The sequence below is a fragment of the Engystomops pustulosus genome, chromosome 1 (assembly GCF_040894005.1).
Source record: "Engystomops pustulosus chromosome 1, aEngPut4.maternal, whole genome shotgun sequence".
Taxonomy (NCBI): domain Eukaryota; kingdom Metazoa; phylum Chordata; class Amphibia; order Anura; family Leptodactylidae; genus Engystomops; species Engystomops pustulosus.
In genome coordinates, this window is record NC_092411.1 from 232536193 (window position 1) to 232551689 (window position 15497).

General features: G+C 37.2%; 1 protein-coding gene across 1 annotated transcript in view; it reads right to left on the reverse strand.

Annotated features, from left to right (window-relative positions):
- The window catches only part of NPY2R (neuropeptide Y receptor Y2), a 39955-nt gene extending 26252 nt beyond the window's left edge, over nucleotides 1-13703 (reverse strand). The window contains exon 1 of the mRNA XM_072120826.1: nucleotides 13404-13703. The gene's annotated coding sequence lies outside the window, so the exon portion shown is untranslated. The remainder of the gene's footprint in view (nucleotides 1-13403) is intronic.
- Between the last annotated feature and the right edge of the window lie 1794 nt (nucleotides 13704-15497).

Here is a 15497-nt window from a genome sequence, read left to right on the forward strand (position 1 = left end):
ACAGTGGGGCTTCCTTTTGGGTGGCGGGAAGGGGGATCTGGAGAGGGTGGGGGGTTGTTGCAGATGATGTATTGAAGGGATGTGTGGCTTTTAATTGCATGGACAGTGTTGATTGTTTCTTGAGTGTAGACACTCTTAACCCGATAGTGTAGAATTTTTATTTATTCTGTACAGTTTATACACTTATTGATCTATACATTTTGAACAATGATAGCAACTACATTATGGATAGAGATGAGTGGACTTGTTTAATTGCTCTTTGGTCACCAATCCAGCAATTTGTTGAGTTACGACGGCCGAGTCCACTCATCACTAATTATGGACTTTTGATGTTGCTATTTGCATGTAATTCTGTTGCTATGTTTACCTATTACTGTTATTTTCTCTATTATAAGTAATGTAAAATATGTTGGCAATGTGTAAAAAAATGAATCTACAAGTATAAAAAGTGTACAAAAATGAAATAAATTGAAAGTGAGCAAGGTAATAATACATTTTACCTTACTAAAAAAACAGTAATCGTATATACTGGCATATAAGACAACTTTTAACCCCCGAAAATCTTTTTCAGAATTATAGCAAACACTCACCCTTAGCACAGTGATGGCACCGATTAACCCTTTCATTGGTTGCGGCAAAGCTTCCCACGTGCATGGGCCCTGCCATCATGAGCGAAAATCTGTCTCCATGTTTTCAGTCCATTTATTACAATGTGCCAGCGGCAAATTGTAATTAAAAAAAATCAGAGAAATCCCCATATACTGCCATATGGTAGAATGGCAGTATATGGTAGGATCAATCAGACAACCTAGGGATGAAAATACCCAAGGGAGGTCTGAAAAATAGAAAAAATTTTTAAAAAGTAAAAAATTTTCCCTAGAATTGAAAAACACACTAAAAATCATATACAAAATATAATAACTGTTATTCCTGACATTTAATCTCATAATGGAAAAAATCATCAATGTTCAAAATGCCACTTTTTCATCATTTTGCAACATGTTAAAACGTCGTCTCGCAAAAAATGACGGGTCACATAGCTCTGTACACCAAAGAATAAAGAAGTTATTAGCATCAGAAGATGGCAAATTGAAGATTTTTTTTTGTACAGAAGGTAATTACAGAAGGCAATTATAAAAATTACCATATTAAAATTAAATCTGATTTTTTTATATTTACCATATGTGCATTTGAAGAGGGGTAGTCTTATAAGGCGAGTTTATCCCAAACTCTATATTTTACTTGGGAAAGTTGGGGGTTGTCTTGTACCTATCAGACATTGCAAAGGAATTATAGCTCAACAGGAAAATAAAAAAAAAAACGCAAACACATTAAAACACAGCTGTACATATTCTTCAGATGTTTAAGGTCTATGGGACTGTACTCATCTTCCCCGGATGTTGCCACAAGATTAAAATTGATGACAAATTGAAAATATGGGTAAAACGCATGGTAATCAGAGTCCAAAACAACTTCATAAGAGATTAGAGGTGAACTCTTAGGTCAAGGTTCAGATTGAAGAGTCAGATTGCACCATCCATCATTGTCTATGCTAAAGTGGACTAAATAAAAGATAAAGAAAACTATAATTTCTACTCAGACCAGTATCATTAGTTATTTTACATTTTTCTCTTGAACCACAATTCAAAATCAAAGTCTGATTTAGTTTAGTTGATTTTTCAGTAGAAAACAATTTTATTACCTTTTAAATAGTTATTCTGTCAAAGGAAGATTACAAACCTTTTTTTTCCAGTTGTGTAAGTTGCCAAAAACCTTCAAATGTTGCAAAATACAAGACATATACCGTACATGTTTATTTTTGTAAAATAAATTTAAGAATGGTATTTAAAACACACACATACAAAAGATGATCTCACAGCTCATCACATGTATTTCTAGTGCACAGAATAAATCCTCCACTTACTCACTGATCATTTAAGATCCAGCATCCGCTTACAAGGAAATTCACCCAACTCACTTACTTGTTTCTGACTATGTTGCTCTCAACCTCAGCAAACCTTAGAGGCCTATTCATAATACTATAAATCACCTACTTTGACAGTACAAGGAATCTCTAATCTTGATGCTTTGAATAGTGCGGAATGTAAGAATCTTATTACCACCATACAGAAAATGTGAAGCAATTAAAAGTAGAAAATAATAAAAATTAAATTAGGAGATGTTTTTCAGAACGCAGGATTTTTTACATAAGATCAAAACTTATGTGGGAGAAATATAAACCATATAAAAGTGAAAGCACCATAGGCTGATTTACCCATAATGCATTCCATGTAACTGTATTTGGCTCCAGAGATGAGGAAGTTCCACAGAGTAGCAGCTTATTTGAGACCAATGATTACAAAAAAAGACAGTTCACGAAATGTACAAGATAGCATCCACCACACGCCCATATATGTTGGTATTCCCTGCCATCTTCCTTTTGTTTCAGTTTTATTTCCTATTTATAGGAAATGGTTTGCCAATGGTTTAATTTGAAGGTGCTTGGCCCAAATCCAAAATCTGTACCAGGCCTCCCAACTGTTACGTATTGGCCCAGATTTATTAAAGCCCTTGCGCCAGTTTTCTGTCTGACTTTGCACGTTCTTTTTAGTTCAAACTGCTTGCACACGTATTTAGAAAGAGTCTAAGATACACTTGTTGCGCTCGCTACTCATTTGAATTGTGGCTGCACTATTCCCGACACAACACAAATTTCTGCAGATAAAGGGGTGTTCCTGTGCACAGTTGGACCGTGCACCACATTCATCGTGCAGTGCCCAACAGAATTGTGTCACATGCTCTATGTTAAAGGTGCACCAACTTTTTTCGGAGCAGTGCAAGGAGCACCATATTCATGAACATGTGACACATGTGCACTATTTTTGATAAATCTGGGCCACTGTTCAATCCCTTCCAGACATGTGACGTGGCTAAGCCCTCTCCATATCCAGTAAGTCTTTGCTGCATAGTGCAGCAAACACTTACCGGTAACACCCATGGTGGCTTCAAAAAATTGGCAAAGATCGTTGCTCCCCATGACTTTGCAGCCTCTCATGTTATAACATGTTACTCGCCTATCATCACCCAACTAGCGTCTTGTTCCCTCGAACACTACCACTCCATTAGTTGTTGATGGCACTGCCAGAGATAGACGATAAGATAAAAATCTGGCACATGATGACAGCACTATGTGAAATCTAAGAGCCGCTGCATGGTTCAAGCTATCTGTAGACAGCACAAAAAGTGACATGTCTAACTCTATATATAGTCTATGGGCAGTCTAGATGGCACTGCAGTGGTTATAAAGTACCTGGCACGTTTTTTGACACGTCTCATTTAGTAAAACACTTTTAGTAAATCAGAATATTTGTGGAACAGTCTGGAATAAATGTTATTTGTGAGAAAACTCCATCTAGTCTGAGTTCACACTGGTTTTAAAGGGCTTTATCAGCAAATACATTACAATGTTAAATGCATGATAAATGTAAATGTATACCCTGGGGATTTAGCTCTTGGCACCCCCACTGATTACTAGAAGGTGGTCCCCATGTTATTCTCATGCCAGGAGTGCCTATATGCCTTCCCTCAAGCTTCTAGTTATTGCTGCCATAGTCTGTTGGATACTTGTTTTATCTCTGACATTATTCTTTTCATCTTAAATTATTTATTGTTTGTCTCACGCCTGCAACATTGTTTTCCTCTGCATCACATCAGCTTTTACCCCACTAAACTACCAGCACTCTCCGGTAGGGTATGAAATGTCCTTTCTACAATTGTCTTCTGTGCACAATTACTGCCATTGACTACGAGACAAATGAAATAGGAAATTAAAGCACCAAGTCAATGAGCCAGTGTATCACACAATTACACAGGACACTCAGGATCTCTATTCTTGTGATCTGTGGAACCAGATGGTTATACCTCTAGTCTAAGTAAAATTATATATCCTATGAAAGTTTGTAAATTCTTTGGAATACAGCTGAATGGATCCACAAAGAGAAGCCACAAATGGATCTAGTGGAAGGACATGTGCAAGTATTTCCTATTTATTTCCCATTTGTTTTTTGAATTTGCTTTAAATTTTCCTTATGAGTGTTTAAAGCCCCAAAACAAATGTTTTAAGTGTTGTGGTGGGTTAATTATAAGATGTTAATGATGTAAGATTATGTGACAATTGTGATCTGAACTGTCTTGCATTTGGTGAAGACTTGTCACCATAAACATACCTTGGTTCTCCATAAAATATGACTTCTGGGATGTCTTTGACTCTCAACTTTGACTTTGCTTTGTGGTTGGAGTTTACCATTTCCCTTAGGGTTAACTCTGGCGTCTGTATTATTTAAATAAATTTCATGGTACAAAATTATCAGAAAACATATTTTAGAATTGTTATTTCATGGGGAACAGAAATTTACTGAAACAGATTGGATAGGTGAAAAGTCTTCTCTATAGAAATATCTTCATGAGAATATTCAGTTTATTCTACTTGGTATTATTCCTGCTCCTTTGCTACAGTTTATGTAAAATACAGCGCAGCATCATTTGCGATCCCATTATTTCCAGTTGCTGACAGATTCTATGAATAGGTTTTCTAATAAGGGTATCCGCTTTATTTAAAGTCCCTCTTATTATCATCATCATTTGTACCCATAATATTTCCATTCACTGAAATCCATTGGACATTTAGCAAAGTTTATTGGATGTGTAAAGACTATAAGAGGAAAAACACAAGCAATATCTGCAGACATCTATGGATATATATACATATACATATATATATATATATATATATATATATATATATATATATAGTTTACATATTTTATATTACAAATATATAATAATTTGAATGAAAAATACATTTGCTACCAAGGGAAAGAATATTTTATTGAGCACATTTATAACAATATTTCTAAGTATCAATGAATTTTCCAGTGCAAATTATTGAATACAGGCGGTCCCCTACTTAAGAACATTGCCTTCCAACATTTGTATGAGATTACATCAGGCAGAGGGAGGATGGGAAGTGCTGAGGGAGCATGGGGGAAGAGGATGCAGTGTAGCAGGCTGTGAAGCTGATTTTAGAAGAAAGGAGACAATGGATAACAAATATAAGTGGCCCTTATTTATCCATGCTTGAAATTGATGGTAGATTTCCTTTTAGCAAGAGATCCTCTCCAACCCATAATGACCATATTCCTAAGAAACCGTTCAGTCTATCTTTCCTACAGAACATATTTGAAATATAATATAATAATATATAATATAAAATATTCCCTATAACCTTATAATATGACAATCCCCTTCCCAAAATCTGTGGTTTTCTAGCAGTTTGATCCAAATTGATAATCAAGTTGACGCATACAGTATCCATAGTAAATTACCAGCTTGGACCAACCACTTTAAGTAGCCAAAACCATGCAACTACTGTATGATGAGCTTCAACATGGTTACTTGTTTTCCAATTGGCAAAATTCATAAATATTTACAGACACAAATGTATTAACCAGAGACAAGAGCTAATATGTGTGAGGAAGCAAACATCAAAATTTTAGAATAAAAATGTGATTTATCTGTAGAAAATATGCCGGGACTGGAGGACAGAGTAGCAGGGTATAGACATATTTCCGTTTGTAGGGGAATGTTTTATCTGGTTTCAAAGTAAAAAGCACACTCTTTGAAGAGATAAAACATACACATAAAAATAGCTACGGGGCCCTGCATAGATACATAAGCACGTAGATTGAATACTTTTTATATTGATTAGATGGCTGGAATCTAAAGCAATTGTTATTAGCAATAACGGAACCTCAGGCTGTCACTTGCACAGCGCAGCATCCAGCTTTTGTCAATGTTTTTAAAACAGATTCTCTAATGAAGTCATTTTAATGTGTAAACATCAAAGCTCCAAACTATGAGATTTCATGTTTATGTTCCATAGCTTGGAATTTTAGCTTTCATCATTGAACAATCTGTAAAGAAAAATAAGTTGAGATGATTGATACAGAATAATGTGGGAAATAATTCATTATAATTGGTAATTTTATTTATTTATTTTATTTCTGTTCATTCTAGAAGTCCAGTGGACAGTCCTATTCAGTGAGTGACCGGTATTTTTAAGCGTTACCAATTATAGGCATAATATTGGTGGGTAATTTATACATAGCTGACCAAAGATGAACTAACATAATAACTTTCCTGCATTGAAGTGTTCTTGGTCTTTACCACTGGTTCTGAAAAGTATTCTTATTTGCGATCTACAGGTTTGGTAAGACATGCCATATCTGCAAGAGGATGTCAGAATCCACAGCTCTCATGGGAGTGGCCAGTGAGGAGTCATTTCCCCCCACCCAAATAGAAAGGATACGGGTGTTTTTTAAATTTGAAATAGACACGGATGTGGGGGGGGGGCGCTTCTCACTGGCAACTCCCATGGGACACTGCTCTGCAGAGAGAAAAGTAGACTTTCATCTAACTTTTCTTTTTATCGGAAAAGGCCAGTTTTATTATAAAAAACTATTTGGCAATGTTTACACTATTCTCTATGGGAACATGTGAGAGCCAGAAAAAGAGCTTCTGTTGACCTGTACTCTATTTTGTTCACATTCATAAATTATTTCAGAATTATCACAGGCAGGAGCACCATCCTACTCCACATACCTAAACAATGACCACAGAGCATGTCCATAAACCTCTCCTGTGAAGATCAACAGACATATTTCTACCACTAAGGAGGGGTGGGTAGAACTTTGGAAGCTGACTAAGTAGATTAGGTGTGGGAACTTCAGTAATCCATGCTTCAGCCTATACAAAAAGAATAGTATCCGTGTCTTTTGGAGGTTATATCTACTATTTTTTATTTATTCAAGGGGGATAACCTACAACACAATTGATTTAGATGGTACTATATTATTATTTGGGGAAATTTACATATTTTAATAGGAAACATTGTATATGATATAATCACTACATGTTAATTGCAAGGCCTGGTGTCCAATACAAACCCACTGCATAATTTTGTGTGACCTGTGCGGTTCACCCATTTGCCCACTTGCACCAAATCAGAATTGTTGGACCCGTGTTAGTGACCTTACATAACTTTGGACTTTTGCTGCTGTTTCACGCTACTTACCATGGTACATGAAGCTCAGTGAGCTGGCTGAAGCGTGGATGATAGACTTAAGTTGAGAGGAAAATTTTACTGAGAATTCTTGGGGAGGGGGGGGGGGGGTTAGCTGTATGGAGGGGGATTAGAGGAGAAATAATGAATATTACTATCTACGGGGAGAGGATAGGGGCTACTTGAGAGGAGAATGTTACTGCCATTGTCCAGGAGTGGTTGAGAGTAAAATTGTTACAGCCAGTTAGGGGCAGTGGGCAGTACCATGTTAACAGGAAAATTTAAGGGGGGAGCAATAAATTTATTAATGAGAGAAAACTTTACTGCTACTATGGTAACGCACTATGGTGCCTACTATTAACTATGGTTAATTGGAGAATGCTAACTACCAGGTGTGGTGATTGTATATTTGTGGAAGAATTTTATAGCAATGGGTGTGTGTTTGGTTGAGAGGACATTACTGCAGTTCTGGCGCTTGTGACAAGAAACGGTACTTGGTTGGAAAGAGAAATTTACTAGAAACTGCCTAGAAACTACCCTAGACATAAATAAACATTGTCACTTATTTTGACTCGAGTAAAGCTTATCTCTAAATGCTGTTAGCAACTCAGGCAACATGCCTGGCTCCGTAATCATGCACAGAAAATGGCATAAAAAACAACAGGGAATAAGAGAACAAAAACTGTTTTTCTCTGTTTTAGTTTTAACCAGTGAAATAAAATATATGTGAGTTTCTCTCATCCAGACCTAAATCTTGAACACAGTATGCTGATGAGCTAGCCCTATGCTTTGGTTCTTTATGGCAGATTACCAGACTCAGTTTCCTTTGGCCAGACTAGATCAAGTGTAAAATGGTTTAAAAGGTGAAAATGTGCAATAAACTATTGCCATTGTGTAGTCATTAATGAAATAGTAAGCCGTTGTCAAGGCACATTTTTCCAGGACTGGACTGATGCCTACAACACGATGCAATATTGTTCACAGATGCTGTTGGCAGAGAAATCCATTTTCCAATATATATTGTCAGTCTTCCCATAACAACATTTCTAAGCTGCCTTCAATAAGTATTGGATATTTCTTATACCCTTGGTGAATGGAGGACACAATGATTAACATCAAGGCTGAAGTTTAGGAAGCCTGGAGATCTAGCACTCAATATAAAGCAATAAGAAATTAAAGTTCAGTTGTTAGAACAATAAAATGTAGGGCTCTTATTGAGCACATGAGGAATTAACCTAATGTTTGCGTGATCTGTGACATCAGCAGGTACGGTCTTTGCTTGATTTCGAGAATACTGTCACTGGCCACTGCTACCGTGACATGTTAAAGGAATGGCTCATGTCACAGGCTACATTTGGCAGATATTCAGGATGAAACTCTATCGTAACTTTGGATTGTCTGCACAGTACTGGCCCCCATGATCTCTAGAGCCAACGCACTCTGATTTCTTTCTGTGGGGATATACTAAGAACTCTTTAAGAACTCTGCACCTCAGCATCAGGATTTGAATGACACGGGACAATGCACCATTTAATGAGTGAGATCTATATCTGAGGATAAGCTGGTCTACAGTGTAAAAATCAATTAGAACGCTTAGAGAGTAAAGATAAAACTTAGATAGAAGAGTCTATAATTCAACTGTCAAAATGATACCATTGTTGTTATTGACTGTATGAAAAGGCCAAAACTTTTACAGTTGCAGCACTTGGTACAGAGTCTGTGCAAAAATCAAGCTCTGGATGGGGGTATCCAACTACAACACTCCAGCCCTTCTAATAATCTGCCTCTGTGGCCAACGTCACCCATTGGACTTGACCTCTCTTGATGACATCAATGACCCCTATGATGTCATCAATACCTAGGCTATGAATCATAGTTCTAGTGCTACACTACACTTCCAACTCCTACTAATTTCCTTCAGCTCTGGTTTCAGATATCAATGGCTAGTCCCTGTGCTATTTCCAGTTTTGCAATCCCAGGAGAAGACTCTTTGACTTGACTGTTGCATCTTGCCTTATAATGTTTTCCCTGCTGAAGACCAACTGTATTAACTAGTTAAGAATAGAGAAAAGTGGACCTGACATAAATGTTAGGCTTTGAGATTCAGCCACACGACCTTGACACATTGCCAGATTGGCAGCCAAACTGCCCACCCGACAAATTCACCCCTTTAGCAACTAGACAAGGCTATGATTGGCCAAGGTTATCCACTTGGCCAATCATAGCCATGGCTAGCAGTTTGGGGCGTCAATTTTCCGGATTGGCTGTTTCGCCACCAGTGTGTCCGGGTCATGCAGCTGAATCTTAAGCCTGAATGCAAATGCCGGGTTCGCTCATCTCTAATGATGATCATTTCCTATCCCATTTTCTGAACTATCCAAGCTCCATTAGGCAATACAGCCAAAACAACCACTAACTCCACCCTGATGGGTGATGCAAACCCCTACTGTAATTCACACCTTTGTACAGCAAGACTCCACCATTTCTTAAATCTATATAACAATATCAATCACCAAAATTTAGCTAAACATGGAACAGCACCTTTACAGATGATGTCCTTGATACATGCACCATCATGCCAAAGTGAAAACCAATGAGCAGTACCCAGTATTTTTTTTAATGCTTAGGATTAATGCTAAAAAATAACCCGCAAAATCCTAACATATTTGCTGGCTAATTGGTAAACTTTGTAATGATCCTCTGTTTGGCAGGAAAATGCTCTTTTTCAGAACGATTCAGGGGATTTTGCTGTAATATCTGTTCTGCAAGGAAACATTAGTGACTGGCGTCCTGATTTCTAATCCCAGCAGCTGACAGCAAATGGCATGCTAATGAAATTTCAATTTATAATACTGCCCAGTCCCTTCCGAAATGACAGACAATAGTGTAAGCCTTTCAGCTTTTTCTGAGGAGAGAATCGGCATTGAACAGCGCAATGTCATGTTTGTGACTTTTATATACAGGGGTATAATTATGAACACTGAGTATACGTGTGCCTTCTGCTGTATCAAAGAGACATAAATCTGATGCTCAGTACAATTTGACATTGAAAGTCAGGTCTGAATGGGTGTCCTGGTTAATTTCAAGTATTGGACAGAAATGTAATTTTAGTGATTGATCCCAAGGCACTTTTCAGAGAATTATCTATTTAGGTGATCAATGTGGACACCATGAGCTTTGGTTATTGCTGATGTAATGAAAAACCCCTGTACAGTAGGTTTCTTCACATCATACAACGTTAATGATAAATTACAGTGACTGTAATCAGAGAATCACAGCGTCCAACTGCTGAACCCCTATTTGCATTTTACCATTAGCATCTACACATTTTATGCGTTTTCTACATATAATTAACTGTCCCATACATTTCTCTAAACATAACTTTTTATTAGAATAATTTAAAAAAGTGTTCCTGTCTGAGATTCTATTGCTCTTACGTACTTGTTATGGTGCCCCCTACTGGTTTTGTTATTCCCTCTTTGGACAGTGGCAGTGGACAAGCATGCCCAGTATCTTGGTTTCAAAGACTGTACATGGGCACCACAGTCATTCCTACTTTTATGCAAGCTAAATACTAGGAATCGGGGTTACCATAACTAATAATGGGTAATAAAAAACGTTTCTGTTTTATATGCTTTCTCAAAGCAAAATTAACACTCTGGACAAACCATTTGCTTAGTAAAAAAACCTTTCAACACACTGCATGTATCAATATGAGAACGTTCTAACCACTAAATATCCAGCGAAATCCATATTGGTCTCCCAAGACCGACTGCAGTTCACTAAAATATGACAATACAAGTAATTACATAGTTGCCTAAGGTGAGGAGGAGATGAAGGAGGCGCCTGATGAAAGACAAGCTATAGGAAGCTAACAGTAGCTGACAGTATGTTTTGTATATCACTCTAAGTGCTTTATTACAGTCAGTGCTGTTGAGTTTTCTGATGAAGACATCTTAGTGGCAAGTCTCCACCCCCATTAAGGAAAATCAGAAATGGCCACATAGAAGAGAAAGCTGCTAAAATGCAATATACAAGCTGCATATTGACTTGTTTAATATTCATATTCCAGTTCACATTGCAAGGTTATTTTAAAATTCTGAGTGTGTTTAAAGGGTTTTCTTTGAATGATTTGGGAGCCATTTAGAAAAAATAAAATGGCGCATCTTACAGCCATAATGACTTTAGATGAGAATACAACAAGTGGTCGTCTTTGAGTTGTGCTGGGTATGTTCTTTTCATATCCAAGTTCTTTGAGTTTATTGATTATTGTTGAAAAACTCAATGAGGGAAATCTGTTTCCTTCTCCAGATCATACATTACTTACAAACGTCTATGTTACTTACAGCTCAAATCATTGAATATACATAATATCAGATATGTTTGCCTCCAATAATACTTGATGGTGCTGATGTCACCTCCATTATATGTGTGCTATATTTACTCCATAGATGTATGGTCTAGCAGTATCCATATACTATTGAACAGTCTGTTGATTTTCTATAGTAAATTAACCCTGAACACGCATGGATCTTCACTAATAGCATGGTTAGCTAATGTCTGGCCATCACTTATACATTTAATGGGTTACAGGAATACACTGATGATGAAGACAAGGAGGAGAGGGACGTGTTGTATCCTCTCCCTTCTCAGACATTAGATGTCAAATATCCTTTTATGTTACAATTATGTACATTAAATGTATAATGTACAACCAGGAGTCTGACAGATCTGGCATATCTATAGACAGAACTGTAGTTTGGATAGAACTTTTACTAAGTTTCAGCTGTGAGTTTTAGATACAAGAGTATCACATCAGGTTTGCCTGGTGAAGCAGAACTTAATTTAGAGCATTCAGCAAAACAGATCATAATAAAATAATGATCCCTATATATAATCTGTGGTATTAAATAGATCTGTACCTGCATGTTAACCTATGATACATTACAATACACAGACATAGCAATTTGTTAGCAAATAGAAACCCAATGAATAACCTGTGTAAACACATCATCATAATCTCAATTTCATACAGTTGAAGAATAACTCCTGATTCTGCTCTTTGCAATGAACTTTCAGCGTCTGAAAATCCTATTTAAGAAGACGAGAACATTATCAAAACTTGCAGGACATAATATTGGCTTACATCCTGCTCACAATGCGGAGCATGCCAAATAAACAGTATCCACAAAATATTTATATTGTATCTATTAATCTTTCCATTTCCAGTTTGTCCATCAATCTGGAAATAACATAGTCTATCAGACACATATACTGTGTCTATGGTGTATCTATCTAATAGCTGTCTATTTTATCTGAAAACAACACTTGTCTATCCACTATCTATCTATCTATCTATCTATCTATCTATCTATCTTTTTATCTATCCATCTATCTATCTATCCATCTATCCATCTCATATCTATCTATCTATCTACTGTATCTATACATCTCATATTAATCTATCTGGAAATAACATGTATCTACTCTATCTATCTATCTATCTATCTATCTACCTATCCCATATTTATCTCCAATATCTATCCATCTATCTATCCATCTATCCATCCATCTATCTATCTACCTATCCCATATTTATCTCCAATATCTATCTAGCTATCTATCTATCTATCTATCTATCTATCTATCTATCTAATCTCTATCTGTATTTATGTATTTATCAACTGCATTTATCCATCTCATATCTATCTGGAAACAACTATTTTCTGTCAATCTACCAGCATAGTGTATGCATTCATATCTGTTAAGAAGATTTAGCGGATGTACCAATACTTTACAAATTAGAGAAACAGTTGGGATTCTTTACACTAAGTCAATGCTGTCAATAGGGTGTTAATAAGGGGGGCTAAGAAATGCAATTATAATAAAGAACAACTATATTGCAGTATGTGTAATAGGGTTACACATGTGTGAAAGAAACTTTCATTACAGGGGATATAATGCAATAAAAAACAAATAGGCGATGGATGTAAGATGTGTGCCAGGACTCATTTCTTAATACTTGCACACAACTACTTCTGTATCTAGTGTCATTCTCTACTACAGTGGGGTATTTGTTAGTGACTACTATAGTTACCATCTATATAAAGAAAAAACAATATTGACACAATTTAGAATAAAGAGCTGCTTGTAGAGGCAGATGGGTGCAGCCCACACTAACCCTGCATTCACTGAGTGACCCTGACATAGTCAGCCCTGACATCTGCTTGCCCAGCACACAGCATAAAAGCAGTAATAACATCAAGCACTGAGTACAACTTACTGCTTTCCTGTGTCTCCTAGAAAAGTCCCTTTATTCTGCTCCAGATGACAGAAGATGCTTCCAGGTCAGAGTCCACATTCTCCTGGGGCAGCTTCTCCAGCAGTAGAAAGCTTTATTTCTGTCCATACATAGATATATAGGGAGTGAAGATGTGGAGAGGACTGTCTCCTCCAGTCAGAGCTGATCTGCTCCTCTTCTCTGAGAGCTGCTAATTAAAGTCCTTGGGAGTCAGGGAGGCAGAAGAAGGAGCCAGTCAATGCACAGGCTGCTGCCTCCAGTCACTCCTCCTCCAGCCCCTGCAAGGTGAGGAGCATCCTGGAAGGCTCTGCCACTCAGGGAGGTGATCAGCACTTGGCAGATGGAGGTGTTGTCCCTTCCTGAGGATTGTGCTCTTTCCATTCATTCACCACAAGGTCTTCATTGTCTTCATTCACCCTTAATGCTTTATTCGTATTGATTTTTTTTTTTTGCTATTTAGACAGTGATCTTTTTCTGTATGTACGCCTTTTACATATTATCTGCTTCAAAATTTAATACATAAAAAAGAAATCTAGACACAAATATACCATATTTTGATCAATTTTACTTTATTTGCCTTTAATTGTTCAATAAACAAAAACTATTGTTTTCTATCTTCACACTTTAGATATTATAAGCATAACCCATATGTACTACTTTTTACTTTCACATTTTACTTTCACAAGGGGTTAATAGAAAAAAAATACATTATAACTAATGTTGTAGGGTTATATTTAGTTATTTTATATTCATTTTAGTTTATATGCATTGGGTTTTGACCTTTAGAGTTTTTCACTATCCCTCTATAGATTGTGCTTGCTTGCCCTGGATCCTGCTTTAGGCAATAGGGAAAACAGTAAATTTTCCCAGGGGAAGACATGGTCTGCTAGGCATTTTCTGCAGCAGCTTCAGATCCACATCATTTTCTATGCAGATGAATATTCACCCATGTAATACAAGAATTGCCTTAGTCCACCAGAATGCGAGCCTCCATGCTAAGAAGCCCTCTCTTTTGACAACCCCTAGTTTGTTGTGTGTATGAAATAACTAGATAGATACATAGATCTGTAGTTTATCTACAGTATCTATAAGTTTCTTTCTAGAAGATACATAGAGACGTATAAGTGAATATAGAAGGGTACTGTGAATAAAATTAGTAAACTTTATTAAACTATGTCTAAAAACAAACCAAAATCACAAACAGGGATAACATGCTCTAAAGTAGTGGTGGCGAACCTATGGCACGGGTGCCAGAGGTGGCACTCTGAGCCCTCTCAGTGGGCACTCAGGCTGTTGCCCCAGCACAGAATTCACCAGACAGGACTTGAGGGATCCTCCTGCAGGTCCAGGTAGCCCAGAACGTGAAGCATCTGGGTCTACCTGAGACTTCAGGAAGGAAAGGTGTGGACATGGTCAGATTATTATTGGAGCCATTGAAGCTCCTGTTCTTGGCCCCACAATTCTTCCTGTTCGGGGAGGCTCCAATGGCAATCTGAATTTTCCCACCGTCTGTCAACGATATTGATGTCCTTAGGACCGTAGAAAGATGTGGTATAGCACGGAACAAGAAGGTTTTAATAATTTAATGCTAGAATTGCTGTGTTGGCCCTTTGCAATAAATAAGTGAGTCTGGTTTGCATTTTGGGCACTCCGTCTCTTAAAGGCTCGCCATCAGCGCTCTAAAGGCTAAATGCCTTTAGACCAGAATATCAGTCAGATACAAACCATACATATATCTCCTGCTATAGAGAGAGATGCATGAAGATTCATTCACATTTCAGTGAAGAATATTTTAACCAAACCACATTCATATCAACCCCAACCACTGTGCTGTCACTGTTAATGGCCCCCAATCCCAAACTATTACAATGCTTGTGTCCAGATGCGTAACTAAAGAGGTAGCAGCCATAGCAGCTGCTATGAGACCCACAGTGTCAGGGAGCTCCAGAACCTGAGGTATTGTGCATATGGTATTGTATGTATATGTGTATATTTGAAGTGCATTTGGTGCATGTATGTGTGCATATGTGATGTGTATATGTTCTGTATATAATATATGAGTGTATATGGCACTGC